This window comes from Mustelus asterias, chromosome 11, assembly GCF_964213995.1.
Source record: "Mustelus asterias chromosome 11, sMusAst1.hap1.1, whole genome shotgun sequence".
NCBI classification, from domain to species: Eukaryota; Metazoa; Chordata; class Chondrichthyes; order Carcharhiniformes; family Triakidae; genus Mustelus; species Mustelus asterias.
The window spans coordinates 68,868,299-68,889,297 of NC_135811.1; positions in this window are offsets into that span (position 1 = coordinate 68,868,299).

The window sequence follows — 20,999 nt, forward strand, 5'->3', positions numbered from 1 at the left end:
CACCCACACTGCATCATCACACACACTGCATCATCACTCACTCACACTGCATCATCATGCACCCTCATTGCATCATCACCCACACTGAAGCATCACTCAACGACAGTGCATCATCACCCATACTGCATCATCGCCCACCCACACTGCATCATCACCCACTCACATGGCATCATCACCCAGCCACACTGCATCATCACCCACTCAGACTGCATCATCACCCACGCTGCATCATCACTCACACACACTGCATCATCACCCATCCACACTGCATCATCACCCACACACACTGCAGCATCACCCACACTGCAGCATCACCCACACTGCATCATCACACACACACACTGCATCATCACCCATCCACACTGCATCATCACCCACACTGCATCATCACTCACCCACACTGCATCATCACACACACTGCATCAACATACACACTGCATCATCACTCACTCACACTGCATCATCATGCACCCTCATTGCATCATCACCCACACTGAAGCATCACACAACGACAGTGCATCATCACCCATACTGCATCATCGCCCACCCACACTGCATCATCACCCAGCCACAATGCATCATCACCCACTCACATGGCATCATCACCCAGCCACACTGCATCATCACCCACTCAGACTGCATCATCACTCACTCACATTGCATCATCACCCACACTGCATCATCACCCACACTGCATGATCACCCAGCCACACTGCATCATCACCCACACTGCATCATCACCCACACTGCATCATCACCCTCACTGCATGATCACCCAGCCACACTGCATCATCACCCACACTGCATCATCACTCGCACACACTGCATCATCAGCCAGGCACACTGCATCATCACTCACACTGCATCATCACCCACACTGCATCATCACTCACACTGCATCATCACTCACCCACATTGCATCATCACCCATCCACACTGCATCATCACCCACACTGCATCATCAACCACACACATTGCATCATCACCCAGCCACACTGCATCATCACCCAGCCACACTGCATCATCACACGCATCATCACTCACACACACTGCATCATCACCCACCCACAAAGCATCATCACTCATCCACATTGCACCATCACCCATCCACACTGCATCATCACTCAGCCACACTGCATCATCACTCAACCACACTGCATCATCACTCAACCAAACTGCATCATCACTCACACTGCATCATCACTCAACCACACTGCATCATCACTCAACCACACTGCATCATCACCCACACTGCATCATCACCCACACTGCATCATCACTCAACCACACTGCATCATCACTCACACTGCATCATCACTCACCCACATTACATCATCACTCACCCACACTGCATCATCACTCAACCACACTGCATCATCACTCACACTGCATCATCACTCACCCACATTACATCATCACTCACCCACACTGCATCATCACTCACACTGCATCATCACTCACCCATGCTGCATCATCACTCACACACACTGCATCATCACTCACACACACTGCATCATCACTCACCCACACTGCAGCATCACTCACCCAAACTGCATCATCACTCACCCACACTGCATCATCACTCACCCAAACTGCATCATCACTCACCCACACTGCATCATCACTCACCCACACTGCATCATCACTCACCCAAACTGCATCATCACTCACCCACACTGCAGCATCACCCACACACACTGCATCATCAGCCACAGTGCACCATCACTCACACTGCATCATCACTCACCCATGCTGCATCATCACACACACACTGCATCATCACTCACCCAAACTGCATCATCACTCACCCACACTGCAGCATCACCCACACACACTGCATCATCAGCCACAGTGCCTCATCACTCACACGCTGCATCATCACTCACCCACACTGCATCATCACTCACCCTGCCCCGTCACTCACATACACTGCATCATCACCCACACACACTGCATCATCACTCACACTGCCCCATCACTCACCCACACTGCAACATCACCCACACACACTGCATCATCACCCACACACACTGCAACAACACCCACACACACTGCAACATCACCCACACACACTGCAACATCACCCACACACACTACAACATCACCCACACACACTGCAACATCACCCACACTGCATCATCATTCACACTGCATCATCACTCACCCACACGGCATCATCACTCACCCACACTGCATCATCACTCACACTGCATCATCACATACACTGCATCATCACACACGGCATCATCACTCACTTACACTGCATCATCACTCACCCACATTGCATCATCACTCACCCACACTGCATCATCACTCACACACACTGCATCATCACTCACCCACACTGCATCATCACTCACCCACACTGCATCATCACTCACACACACTGCATCATCACTCACCCACATTGCATCATCACTCACCCACATTGCATCATCACTCACACACACTGCATCATCACTCACACACACTGCATCATCACTCACCCACATTGCATCATCACTCACCCACACTGCATCATCACTCACACACACTGCATCATCACTCACCCACACTGCATCATCACCCACACACACTGCATCATCACCCACACACACTGCATCATCACCCACACACACTGCATCATCACCCACACACACTGCAGCATCACCCACACTTCGTCACTCACCCACACTGCATCATCACCCACCCACACTGCATCATCACTCACCCACACTGCATCATCACCCACCCACACTGCATCATCACTCACCCACACTGCATCATCACACACACTGCATCATCACCCACACTGCATCATCACACACACTGCATCATCACTCACTCACACTGCATCATCATGCACCCACATTGCATCATCACGCACACTGAAGCATCACCCACATTGCATCATCACCCACACTGAAGCATCACCCACACTGCATCATCACCCACCCACTCTGCATCATCACTCACACTGCATCATCACTCACCCACACTGCATCATCACTCACACTGCATCATCACCCACCCACACTGCATCATCACTCACCCACATTGCATCATCACTCACCCACACTGCATCATCACTCACACACACTGCATCATCACTCACCCACATTGCATCATCACTCACCCACACTGCATCATCACTCACACACACTGCATCATCACTCACCCACACTGCATCATCACTCACACTGCATCATCACTCACTCACACTGCATCATCACTCACCCACGCTGCATCATCACTCACCCACACTGCATCATCACTCACGCACACTGCATCATCACCCACACTGCATCATCACTCACACTGCATCATCACTCACTCACACTGCATCATCACTCACCCACACTGCATCATCACTCACGCACACTGCACCATCACTCACACACTGCCCCATCACTCACTCACACTGCAGCATCACCCACCCACACTGCAGCATCACCCACACACACTGCATCATCACCCACACACACTGCAGCATCACCCACACTTCGTCACTCACCCACACTGCATCATCACCCACCCACACTGCATCATCACTCACCCACACTGCATCATCACCCACCCACACTGCATCATCACACACACTGCATCATCACATACACGGCATCATCACTCACCCACACTGCATCATCACCCACCCACACTGCATCATCACACACACTGCATCATCACCCACACTGCATCATCACACACACTGCATCATCACATACACGGCATCATCACTCACTCACACTGCATCATCACTCACCCACACTGCATCATCACTCACTCACACTGCATCATCATGCACCCACATTGCATCATCACGCACACTGAAGCATCACCCACATTGCATCATCACCCACACTGAAGCATCACCCACACTGCATCATCACCCACCCACTCTGCATCATCACTCACACTGCATCATCACTCACCCACACTGCATCATCACTCACACTGCATCATCACCCACCCACACTGCATCATCACTCACCGACACTGCATCATCACGCACACAGCATCATCATTCATGCACACTAAATCATCCCTCACACACACTGCATCATCACTCACCCACACTGCATCATCACTCACACTGCATCATCACCCACACACACTGCAGCATCACCCACACTGCAGCATCACCCACACTGCATCATCACACACACACACTGCATCGTCACCCACACTGCATCATCACTCACCCACACTGCATCATCACCCATCCACACTGCATCATCACCCACACTGCATCATCACTCACCCACACTGCATCATCACCCACACTGCATCATCACACACACTGCATCATCACTCACTCACACTGCATCATCATGCACCCTCATTGAATCATCACCCACACTGAAGCATCACTCAACGACAGTGCATCATCACCCATACTGCATCATCGCCCACCCACACTGCATCATCACCCAGCCACAATGCATCATCACCCACTCACATGGCATCATCACCCAGCCACACTGCATCATCACCCACTCAGACTGCATCATCACCCACGCTGCATCATCACTCACACACACTGCATCATCACCCATCCACACTGCATCATCACCCACACACACTGCAGCATCACCCACACTGCAGCATCACCCACACTGCATCATCACACACACACACAGCATCATCACCCATCCACACTGCATCATCACCCACACTGCATCATCACTCACCCACACTGCATCATCACACACACTGCATCATCATACACACTGCATCATCACTCACTCACACTGCATCATCATGCACCCTCATTGCATCATCACCCACACTGAAGCATCACACAACGACAGTGCATCATCACCCATACTGCATCATCGCCCACCCATACTGCATCATCACCCAGCCACAATGCATCATCACCCACTCACATGGCATCATCACCCAGCCACACTGCACCATCACCCACTCAGACTGCATCATCACTCACTCACATTGCATCATCACCCACACTGCATCATCACCCACACTGCATGATCACCCAGCCACACTGCATCATCACCCACACTGCATCATCACCCACACTGCATCATCACCCTCACTGCATGATCACCCAGCCACACTGCATCATCACCCACACTGCATCATCACTCGCACACACTGCATCATCAGCCAGGCACACTGCATCATCACCCATCCACACTGCATCATCACCCACACTGCATCATCAACCACACACATTGCATCATCACCCAGCCACACTGCATCATCACCCAGCCACACTGCATCATCACACGCATCATCACTCACACACACTGCATCATCACCCACCCACAAAGCATCATCACTCATCCACATTGCACCATCACCCATCCACACTGCATCATCAAACAGCCACACTGCATCATCACTCAACCACACTGCATCATCACTCAACCAAACTGCATCATCACTCACACTGCATCATCACTCAACCACACTGCATCATCACTCAACCACACTGCATCATCACCCACACTGCATCATCACCCACACTGCATCATCACTCAACCACACTGCATCATCACTCACACTGCATCATCACTCACCCACATTACATCATCACTCACCCACACTGCATCATCACTCACACTGCCCCATCACTCACCCACACTGCAACATCACCCACACACACTGCATCATCACCCACACACACTGCAACAACACCCACACACACTGCAACATCACCCACACACACTGCAACATCACCCACACACACTGCAACATCACCCACACACACTGCAACATCACCCACACTGCATCATCATTCACACTGCATCATCACTCACCCACACTGCTTCATCACTCACCCACACTGCATCATCACTCACACTGCATCATCACACACACTGCATCATCACACACGGCATCATCACTCACTTACACTGCATCACCACTCACCCACATTGCATCATCACTCACCCACACTGCATCATCACTCAACCACATTGCATCATCACTCACCCACACTGCATCATCACTCACACACACTGCATCATCACTCACCCAAACTGCATCATCACCCACCCACACTGCATCATCACTCACACACACTGCATCATCACCCACACACACTGCATCATCACCCACACACACTGCATCATCACTCACCCACACTGCTTCATCACCCAAACACACTGCATCATCAACCGCACTGAAGCATCACTCACACACACTGCATCATCACCCACACACACTGCATCATCACTCACCCACACTGCAGCATCACCCACACTGCATCATCATTCTCACTACGTCACTCACCCACACTGCTTCATCACCCACCCACACTGCATCATCACCCACACTGCATCATCATTCTCACTACGTCACTCACCCACACTGCATCATCACCCACCCACACAGCATCATCACTCATCCACATTGCACCATCACCCATCCACACTGCATCATCATCCACACTGCATCATCAAACAGCCACACTGCATCATCACCCACACTGCATCATCACTCACCCACACTGCATCATCACCCACCCACACAGCATCATCACTCATCCACATTGCACCATCACCCATCCACACTGCATCATCATCCACACTGCATCATCAAACAGCCACACTGCATCATCACCCACACTGCATCATCACTCACCCACACTGCTTCATCACCCAAACACACTGCATCATCAACCGCACTGAAGCATCACTCACCCACACTGCATCATCACCCACACACACTGCATCATCACCCACACAAATTCATCATCACCCACACACACTGCATCATCACCCACACACACTGCATCATCACTCACCCACACTGCAGCATCACCCACCCACACTGCAGCATCACCCACACTGCATCATCATTTTCACTGCGTCACTCACCCACACTGCATCATCACCCACCCACACTGCATCATCACCCACACTGCATCATCACTCAACCACACTGCATCATCACTCAACCACACTGCATCATCACTCACCCACATTGCATCATCACTCACCCACACTGCACCATCACCAACCCACACTGCATCATCACTCTTCCACACTGCATCATCACTCACACTGCATCATCACTCACACACACTGCATCATCACTCACACTGCATCATCACTCACACACACTGCATCATCACTCACACACACTGCATCATCACTCACCCACACTGCATCATCACCCACTCACACTGCATCATCACTCACACACACTGCATCATCACTCACACTGCATCATCACTCACACACACTGCATCATCCCTCACCCACACTGCATCATCACCAAACCCACACTGCATCATCACTCACCCACACTGCATCATCACTCTCCCACACTGCATCATCACTCACCCAAACTGCATCATCACCCTCCCACACTGCATCATCACCCACACTGCATCATCACTCACCAAAACTGCATCATCACCCTCCCACATTGCAGCACCAAACAGCCACACTTCACCATCACCCACACTGCATCATCACTCACCCACACTGCATCATCACTCACCGACACTGCATCATCCCTCACCCACACTGCATCATCACTCACCCACACTGCATCACCACTCACCCACACTGCATCATCACTCACCCACACTGCATCATCACTCACCGACACTGCATCATCCCTCACCCACACTGCATCATCACTCACACACACTGCATCATCACTCACACTGCATCATCACTCACACACACTGCATCATCACTCACCCACACTGCATCATCACTCACCGACACTGCATCATCCCTCACCCACACTGCATCATCACTCACCCACACTGCATCACCACTCACCCACACTGCATCATCACTCACCCAAACTGCATCATCACTCACCCACACTGCATCATCACTCACCCACACTGCATCATCACTCACCCACACTGCATCATCACTCACCCACACTGCATCACCACTCACCCACACTGCATCATCACTCACCCAAACTGCATCATCACTCACCCACACTGCAGCATCACCCACACACACTGCATCAACAGCCACAGTGCCTCATCACTCACACGCTGCATCATCACTCACCCACACTGCATCATCACTCACCCTGCCCCGTCACTCACATACACTGCATCATCACCCACACACACTGCATCATCACTCACACTGCCCCATCACTCACCCACACTGCAACATCACCCACACTCACTGCATCATCACCCACACACACTGCAACAACACCCACACACACTGCAACATCACCCACACACACTGCAACATCACCCACACACACTGCAACATCACCCACACACACTGCAACATCACCCACACTGCATCATCATTCACACTGCATCATCACTCACCCACACTGCATCATCACTCACCCACACTGCATCATCACCGACAGTGCATCATCACTCACACTGCATCATCACCCACACATACTGCATCATCACCCACGCTGCATCATCACTCACACTGCATCATCACCCACACACACTGCAGCATCACCCACACTGCAGCATCACCCACACTGCAGCATCACCCACACTGCAGCATCACACACACACACTGCATGATCACCCAGCCACACTGCATCATCACTCACACTGCATCATCTCCCACTCACACTGCATCATCACACACACTGCATCATCATACACACTGCATCATCACACACACTGCATCATCACTCACTCACACTGCATCATCATGCACCCTCATTGCATCATCACCCACACTGAAGCATCACTCAACGACAGTGCATCATCACGCATACTGCATCATCGCCCACCCACACTGCATCATCACCCAGCCACAATGCATCATCACCCACTCACATGGCATCATCACCCGGCCACACTGCATCATCACCCACTCAGACTGCATCATCACTCACTCACATTGCATCATCACCCACACTGCATCATCACCCACACTGCATCATCACCCTCACTGCATGATCACCCAGCCACACTGCATCATCACCCACACTGCATCATCACTCACACTGCATCATCTCCCACTCACACTGCATCATCACGCACACAGCATCATCATTCATTCACACTAAATCATCCCTCACACACACTGCATCATCACTCACCCACACTGCATCATCACCCACACACACTGCATCATCACCCACACACACTGCATCATCACTCACCCACACTGCTTCATCACCCAAACACACTGCATCATCAACCGCACTGAAGCATCACTCACCCACACTGCATCATCACCCACACACACTGCATCATCACCCACACACACTGCATCATCACTCACCCACACTGCAGCATCACCCACACTGCATCATCATTCTCACTACGTCACTCACCCACACTGCTTCATCACCCACCCACACTGCATCATCACCCACACTGCATCATCACTCACACACACTGCATCATCACCCACCCACACAGCATCATCACTCATCCACACTGCATCATCAAACAGCCACACTGCATCATCACCCACACTGCATCATCACTCACCCACACTGCTTCATCACCCAAACACACTGCATCATCAACCGCACTGAAGCATCACTCACCCACACTGCATCATCACCCACACACACTGCATCATCACCCACACACACTGCATCATCACCCACACACACTGCATCATCACCCACACACACTGCATCATCACTCACCCACACTGCAGCATCACCCACCCACACTGCAGCATCACCCACACTGCATCATCATTTTCACTGCGTCACTCACCCACACTGCATCATCACCCACCCACACTGCATCATCACCCACACTGCATCATCACTCAACCACACTGCATCATCACTCAACCACACTGCATCATCACTCACCCACATTGCATCATCACTCACCCACACTGCATCATCACTCACACTGCATCATCACTCACCCATGCTGCATCATCACCCACACTGCATCATCACCCACCCACACTGCATCATCACTCACCCATGCTGCATCATCACTCACTCACACTGCATCATCACACACACTGCATCATCACTCACCCAAACTGCATCATCACCCACACACACTGCATCATCAGCCACAGTGCATCATCACTCACGCTGCATCAACACTCACCCACACTGCATCATCACTCACACTGCCCCATCACTCACACACACTGCATCATCACCAACACTGCATCATCGCCCACCCACACTGCATCATCATCCACACACACTGCATCATCACTTACACTGCAGCATCACCCACACTGCATCATCATTCACACTGCGTCACTCACCCACACTGCATCATCACTCACCCACACTGCATCATCACTCACCCACACTGCATCATCACACACACTGCATCATCACACACACTGCATCATCACACACCCACACTGCATCATCACTCACCCACACTGCATCATCACTCACCCACACTGCATCACCACTCACCCACACTGCATCATCACTCACCCAAACTGCATCATCACTCACCCACACTGCAGGATCACCCACACACACTGCATCATCAGCCACAGTGCCTCATCACCCACACGCTGCATCATCACTCACCCACACTGCATCATCACTCACCCTGCCCCGTCACTCACATACACTGCATCATCACCCACACACACTGCATCATCACTCACACTGCCCCATCACTCACCCACACTGCAACATCACCCACACACACTGCATCATCACCCACACACACTGCAACAACACCCACACACACTGCAACATCACCCACACACACTGCAACATCACCCACTCACACTGCATCATCACACACACTGCATCATCACACACGGCATCATCACTCACTTACACTGCATCATCACTCACCCACATTGCATCATCACTCACCCACACTGCATCATCACTCAACCACATTGCATCATCACTCACCCACACTGCATCATCACTCACACACACTGCATCATCACTCACCCAAACTGCATCATCACCCACCCACACTGCATCATCACTCACACACACTGCATCATCACCCACACACACTGCATCATCACACATAGTGCATCATCACACACACTGCATCATCACCCACCCACACTGCATCATCACCCACACTGCATCATCACTCACCCACACTGCATCATCACCCACAAACACTGCAACATCACTCACCGACACTGCATCATCACTAACCCACACTGCATCATCACTCACCCACATTGCATCATCACTCACCCACACTGCATCATCACCCACACATACTGCACCATCACTCACACACACTGCAGCATCACCCACACTTCGTCACTCACCCACACTGCATCATCACCCACCCACACTGCATCATCACCCACCCACACTGCATCATCACACAGACTGCATCATCACACACACTGCATCATCACTCACCCACACTGCATCATCACACAGACTGCATCATCACACACACTGCATCATCACACACACGGCATCATCACTCACTCACACTGCATCATCATGCACCCACATTGCATCATCACCCACACTGAAGCATCACCCACACTGCAGCATCACCCACACACTCTGCATCATCACTCACACTGCATCATCACCCACCCACACTGCATCATCACTCACCGACACTGCATCATCACGCACACAGCATCATCATGCATGCACACTAAATCATCCCTCACACACACTGCATCATCACTCACCGACACGACTTCATCACCCACACTGCATCATCACTCACACTGCATCATCACTCCCACACACTGCATCACCACTCACCCACACTGCATCATCACCCACAGTGCATCATCACTCACACTGCATCATCACCCACACATACTGCATCATCACCCACGCTGCATCATCACTCACACTGCATCATCACCCACACATACTGCATCATCACCCACACACACTGCAGCATCACCCACACTGCAGCATCACCCACACTGCAGCATCACACACACACACTGCATGATCACCCAGCCACACTGCATCATCACCCACACTGCATCATCACTCACACTGCATCATCTCCCACTCACACTGCATCATCACACACACTGCATCATCATACACACTGCATCATCACACACACTGCATCATCACTCACTCACACTGCATCATCATGCACCCTCATTGCATCATCACCCACACTGAAGCATCACTCAACGACAGTGCATCATCACCCATACTGCATCATCGCCCACCCACACTGCATCATCACCCAGCCACAATGCATCATCACCCACTCACATGGCATCATCACCCAGCCACACTGCATCATCACCCACTCAGACTGCATCATCACCCACGCTGCATCATCACTCACACACACTGCATCATCACCCATCCACACTGCATCATCACCCACACACACTGCAGCATCACCCACACTGCAGCATCACCCACACTGCATCATCACACACACACACAGCATCATCACCCATCCACACTGCATCATCACCCACACTGCATCATCACTCACCCACACTGCATCATCACACACACTGCATCATCATACACACTGCATCATCACTCACTCACACTGCATCATCATGCACCCTCATTGCATCATCACCCACACTGAAGCATCACACAACGACAGTGCATCATCACCCATACTGCATCATCGCCCACCCATACTGCATCATCACCCAGCCACAATGCATCATCACCCACTCACATGGCATCATCACCCAGCCACACTGCACCATCACCCACTCAGACTGCATCATCACTCACTCACATTGCATCATCACCCACACTGCATCATCACCCACACTGCATGATCACCCAGCCACACTGCATCATCACCCACACTGCATCATCACCCACACTGCATCATCACCCTCACTGCATGATCACCCAGCCACACTGCATCATCACCCACACTGCATCATCACTCGCACACACTGCATCATCAGCCAGGCACACTGCATCATCACCCATCCACACTGCATCATCACCCACACTGCATCATCAACCACACACATTGCATCATCACCCAGCCACACTGCATCATCACCCAGCCACACTGCATCATCACACGCATCATCACTCACACACACTGCATCATCACCCACCCACAAAGCATCATCACTCATCCACACTGCATCATCAAACAGCCACACTGCATCATCACCCACACTGCATCATCACTCACCCCGACTGCATCATCACTCAACCACACTGCATCATCACTCAACCAAACTGCATCATCACTCACACTGCATCATCACTCAACCACACTGCATCATCACTCAACCACACTGCATCATCACCCACACTGCATCATCACCCACACTGCATCATCACTCAACCACACTGCATCATCACTCACACTGCATCATCACTCACCCACATTACATCATCACTCACCCACACTGCATCATCACTCACACTGCCCCATCACTCACCCACACTGCAACATCACCCACACACACTGCATCATCACCCACACACACTGCAACAACACCCACACACACTGCAACATCACCCACACACACTGCAACATCACCCACACACACTGCAACATCACCCACACACACTGCAACATCACCCACACTGCATCATCATTCACACTGCATCATCACTCACCCACACTGCATCATCACTCACCCACACTGCATCATCACTCACACTGCATCATCACACACACTGCATCATCACACACGGCATCATCACTCACTTACACTGCATCACCACTCACCCACATTGCATCATCACTCACCCACACTGCATCATCACTCAACCACATTGCATCATCACTCACCCACACTGCATCATCACTCACACACACTGCATCATCACTCAACCACATTGCATCATCACTCACCCACACTGCATCATCACTCACACACACTGCATCATCACTCACCCAAACTGCATCATCACCCACCCACACTGCATCATCACTCACACACACTGCATCATCACCCACACACACTGCATCATCACCCACACACACTGCATCATCACTCACCCACACTGCTTCATCACCCAAACACACTGCATCATCAACCGCACTGAAGCATCACTCACACACACTGCATCATCACCCACACACACTGCATCATCACTCACCCACACTGCAGCATCACCCACACTGCATCATCATTCTCACTACGTCACTCACCCACACTGCTTCATCACCCACCCACACTGCATCATCACCCACACTGCATCATCATTCTCACTACGTCACTCACCCACACTGCATCATCACCCACACTGCATCATCACCCACCCACACAGCATCATCACTCATCCACATTGCACCATCACCCATCCACACTGCATCATCATCCACACTGCATCATCAAACAGCCACACTGCATCATCACCCACACTGCATCATCACTCACCCACACTGCTTCATCACCCAAACACACTGCATCATCAACCGCACTGAAGCATCACTCACCCACACTGCATCATCACCCACACACACTGCATCATCACCCACACAAATTCATCATCACCCACACACACTGCATCATCACCCACACACACTGCATCATCACTCACCCACACTGCAGCATCACCCACCCACACTGCAGCATCACCCACACTGCATCATCATTTTCACTGCGTCACTCACCCACACTGCATCATCACCCACCCACACTGCATCATCACCCACACTGCATCATCACTCAACCACACTGCATCATCACTCAACCACACTGCATCATCACTCACCCACATTGCATCATCACTCACCCACACTGCACCATCACCAACCCACACTGCATCATCACTCTTCCACACTGCATCATCACTCACACTGCATCATCACTCACACACACTGCATCATCACTCACACTGCATCATCACTCACACACACTGCATCATCACTCACACACACTGCATCATCACTCACACACACTGCATCATCACTCACACTGCATCATCACTCACACACACTGCATCATCCCTCACCCACACTGCATCATCACCAAACCCACACTGCATCATCACTCACCCACACTGCATCATCACTCTCCCACACTGCATCATCACTCACCCAAACTGCATCATCACCCTCCCACACTGCATCATCACCCACACTGCATCATCACTCACCAAAACTGCATCATCACCCTCCCACATTGCAGCACCAAACAGCCACACTTCACCATCACCCACACTGCATCATCACTCACCCACACTGCATCATCACTCACCGACACTGCATCATCCCTCACCCACACTGCATCATCACTCACACACACTGCATCATCACTCACACTGCATCATCACTCACACACACTGCATCATCACTCACCCACACTGCATCATCACTCACCGACACTGCATCATCCCTCACCCACACTGCATCATCACTCACCCACACTGCATCACCACTCACCCACACTGCATCATCACTCACCCAAACTGCATCATCACTCACCCACACTGCATCATCACTCACCCACACTGCATCATCACTCACCCACACTGCATCATCACTCACCCACACTGCATCACCACTCACCCACACTGCATCATCACTCACCCAAACTGCATCATCACTCACCCACACTGCAGCATCACCCACACACACTGCATCAACAGCCACAGTGCCTCATCACTCACACGCTGCATCATCACTCACCCACACTGCATCATCACTCACCCTGCCCCGTCACTCACATACACTGCATCATCACCCACACACACTGCATCATCACTCACACTGCCCCATCACTCACCCACACTGCAACATCACCCACACTCACTGCATCATCACCCACACACACTGCAACAACACCCACACACACTGCAACATCACCCACACACACTGCAACATCACCCACACACACTGCAACATCACCCACACACACTGCAACATCACCCACACTGCATCATCATTCACACTGCATCATCACTCACCCACACTGCATCATCACTCACCCACACTGCATCATCACCGACAGTGCATCATCACTCACACTGCATCATCACCCACACATACTGCATCATCACCCACGCTGCATCATCACTCACACTGCATCATCACCCACACACACTGCAGCATCACCCACACTGCAGCATCACCCACACTGCAGCATCACCCACACTGCAGCATCACACACACACACTGCATGATCACCCAGCCACACTGCATCATCACTCACACTGCATCATCTCCCACTCACACTGCATCATCACACACACTGCATCATCATACACACTGCATCATCACACACACTGCATCATCACTCACTCACACTGCATCATCATGCACCCTCATTGCATCATCACCCACACTGAAGCATCACTCAACGACAGTGCATCATCACGCATACTGCATCATCGCCCACCCACACTGCATCATCACCCAGCCACAATGCATCATCACCCACTCACATGGCATCATCACCCGGCCACACTGCATCATCACCCACTCAGACTGCATCATCACTCACTCACATTGCATCATCACCCACACTGCATCATCACCCACACTGCATCATCACCCTCACTGCATGATCACCCAGCCACACTGCATCATCACCCACACTGCATCATCACTCACACTGCATCATCTCCCACTCACACTGCATCATCACGCACACAGCATCATCATTCATTCACACTAAATCATCCCTCACACACACTGCATCATCACTCACCCACACTGCATCATCACCCACACACACTGCATCATCACCCACACACACTGCATCATCACTCACCCACACTGCTTCATCACCCAAACACACTGCATCATCAACCGCACTGAAGCATCACTCACCCACACTGCATCATCACCCACACACACTGCATCATCACCCACACACACTGCATCATCACTCACCCACACTGCAGCATCACCCACACTGCATCATCATTCTCACTACGTCACTCACCCACACTGCTTCATCACCCACCCACACTGCATCATCACCCACACTGCATCATCACTCACACACACTGCATCATCACCCACACACACTGCATCATCACCCACACACACTGCATCATCACTCACCCACACTGCTTCATCACCCAAACACACTGCATCATCAACCGCACTGAAGCATCACTCACACACACTGCATCATCACCCACACACACTGCATCATCACTCACCCACACTGCAGCATCACCCACACTGCATCATCATTCTCACTACGTCACTCACCCACACTGCTTCATCACCCACCCACACTGCATCATCACCCACACTGCATCATCATTCTCACTACGTCACTCACCCACACTGCATCATCACCCACACTGCATCATCACCCACCCACACAGCATCATCACTCATCCACATTGCACCATCACCCATCCACACTGCATCATCATCCACACTGCATCATCAAACAGCCACACTGCATCATCAAACAGCCACACTGCATCATCACCCACACTGCATCATCACTCACCCACACTGCTTCATCACCCAAACACACTGCATCATCAACCGCACTGAAGCATCACTCACCCACACTGCATCATCACCCACACACACTGCATCATCACCCACACAAATTCATCATCACCCACACACACTGCATCATCACCCACACACACTGCATCATCACTCACCCACACTGCAGCATCACCCACCCACACTGCAGCATCACCCACACTGCATCATCATTTTCACTGCGTCACTCACCCACACTGCATCATCACCCACCCACACTGCATCATCACCCACACTGCATCATCACTCAACCACACTGCATCATCACTCAACCACACTGCATCATCACTCACCCACATTGCATCATCACTCACCCACACTGCACCATCACCAACCCACACTGCATCATCACTCTTCCACACTGCATCATCACTCACACTGCATCATCACTCACACACACTGCATCATCACTCACACTGCATCATCACTCACACACACTGCATCATCACTCACACACACTGCATCATCACTCACCCACACTGCATCATCACCCACTCAAACTGCATCATCACTCACACACACTGCATCATCACTCACACTGCATCATCACTCACACACACTGCATCATCCCTCACCCACACTGCATCATCACCAAACCCACACTGCATCATCACTCACCCACACTGCATCATCACTCTCCCACACTGCATCATCACTCACCCAAACTGCATCATCACCCTCCCACACTGCATCATCACCCACACTGCATCATCACTCACCCAAACTGCATCATCACCCTCCCACACTGCATCATCACCCACACTGCATCATCACTCACCCACACTGCATCATCACTCACCGACACTGCATCATCCCTCACCCACACTGCATCATCACTCACACACACTGCATCATCACTCACACTGCATCATCACTCACACACACTGCATCATCACTCACCCACACTGCATCATCACTCACCGACACTGCATCATCCCTCACCCACACTGCATCATCACTCACCCACACTGCATCACCACTCACCCACACTGCATCATCACTCACCCAAACTGCATCATCACTCACCCACACTGCATCATCACTCACCCACACTGCATCATCACTCACCCACACTGCATCATCACTCACCCACACTGCATCACCACTCACCCACACTGCATCATCACTCACCCAAACTGCATCATCACTCACCCACACTGCAGCATCACCCACACACACTGCATCAACAGCCACAGTGCCTCATCACTCACACGCTGCATCATCACTCACCCACACTGCATCATCACTCACCCTGCCCCGTCACTCACATACACTGCATCATCACCCACACACACTGCATCATCACTCACACTGCCCCATCACTCACCCACACTGCAACATCACCCACACTCACTGCATCATCACCCACACACACTGCAACAACACCCACACACACTGCAACATCACCCACACACACTGCAACATCACCCACACACACTGCAACATCACCCACACACACTGCAACATCACCCACACTGCATCATCATTCACACTGCATCATCACTCACCCACACTGCATCATCACTCACCCACACTGCATCATCACCGACAGTGCATCATCACTCACACTGCATCATCACCCACACATACTGCATCATCACCCACGCTGCATCATCACTCACACTGCATCATCACCCACACACACTGCAGCATCACCCACACTGCAGCATCACCCACACTGCAGCATCACCCACACTGCAGCATCACACACACACACTGCATGATCACCCAGCCACACTGCATCATCACTCACACTGCATCATCTCCCACTCACACTGCATCATCACACACACTGCATCATCATACACACTGCATCATCACACACACTGCATCATCACTCACTCACACTGCATCATCATGCACCCTCATTGCATCATCACCCACACTGAAGCATCACTCAACGACAGTGCATCATCACGCATACTGCATCATCGCCCACCCACACTGCATCATCACCCAGCCACAATGCATCATCACCCACTCACATGGCATCATCACCCGGCCACACTGCATCATCACCCACTCAGACTGCATCATCACTCACTCACATTGCATCATCACCCACACTGCATCATCACCCACACTGCATCATCACCCTCACTGCATGATCACCCAGCCACACTGCATCATCACCCACACTGCATCATCACTCACACTGCATCATCTCCCACTCACACTGCATCATCACGCACACAGCATCATCATTCATTCACACTAAATCATCCCTCACACACACTGCATCATCACTCACCCACACTGCATCATCACCCACACACACTGCATCATCACCCACACACACTGCATCATCACTCACCCACACTGCTTCATCACCCAAACACACTGCATCATCAACCGCACTGAAGCATCACTCACCCACACTGCATCATCACCCACACACACTGCATCATCACCCACACACACTGCATCATCACTCACCCACACTGCAGCATCACCCACACTGCATCATCATTCTCACTACGTCACTCACCCACACTGCTTCATCACCCACCCACACTGCATCATCACCCACACTGCATCATCACTCACACACACTGCATCATCACCCACCCACACAGCATCATCACTCATCCACATTGCACCATCACCCATCCACACTGCATCATCAAACAGCCACACTGCATCATCACTCACCCACACTGCATCATCACTCAACCAAACTGCATCATCACTCACCCACACTGCATCATCACTCACCCACACTGCATCATCACCCACCCACACTGCATCATCAAACAGCCACACTGCATCATCACCCACACTGCATCATCACTCACCCACACTGCTTCATCACCCAAACACACTGCATCATCAACCGCACTGAAGCATCACTCACCCACACTGCATCATCACCCACACACACTGCATCATCACCCACACACACTGCATCATCACCCACACACACTGCATCATCACCCACACACACTGCATCATCACTCACCCACACTGTATCATCAAACAGCCACACTGCATCATCACTCACCCACACTGCATCATCACTCAACCAAACTGCATCATCACTCACCCACACTGCATCATCACTCACCCACACTGCATCATCACCCACCCACACTGCATCATCAAACAGCCACACTGCATCATCACCCACACTGCATCATCACTCACCCACACTGCTTCATCACCCAAACACACTGCATCATCAACCGCACTGAAGCATCACTCACCCACACTGCATCATCACCCACACACACTGCATCATCACCCACACACACTGCATCATCACCCACACACACTGCATCATCACCCACACACACTGCATCATCACTCACCCACACTGCAGCATCACCCACCCACACTGCAGCATCACCCACACTGCATCATCATTTTCACTGCGTCACTCACCCACACTGCATCATCACCCACCCACACTGCATCATCACCCACACTGCATCATCACTCAACCACACTGCATCATCACTCAACCACACTGCATCATCACTCACCCACATTGCATCATCACTCACCCACACTGCATCATCACTCACACTGCATCATCACTCACCCATGCTGCATCATCACCCACACTGCATCATCACTCACACTGCATCATCACTCACCCATGCTGCATCATCACTCACTCACACTGCATCATCACACACACTGCATCATCACTCACCCAAACTGCATCATCACCCACACACACTGCATCATCAGCCACAGTGCATCA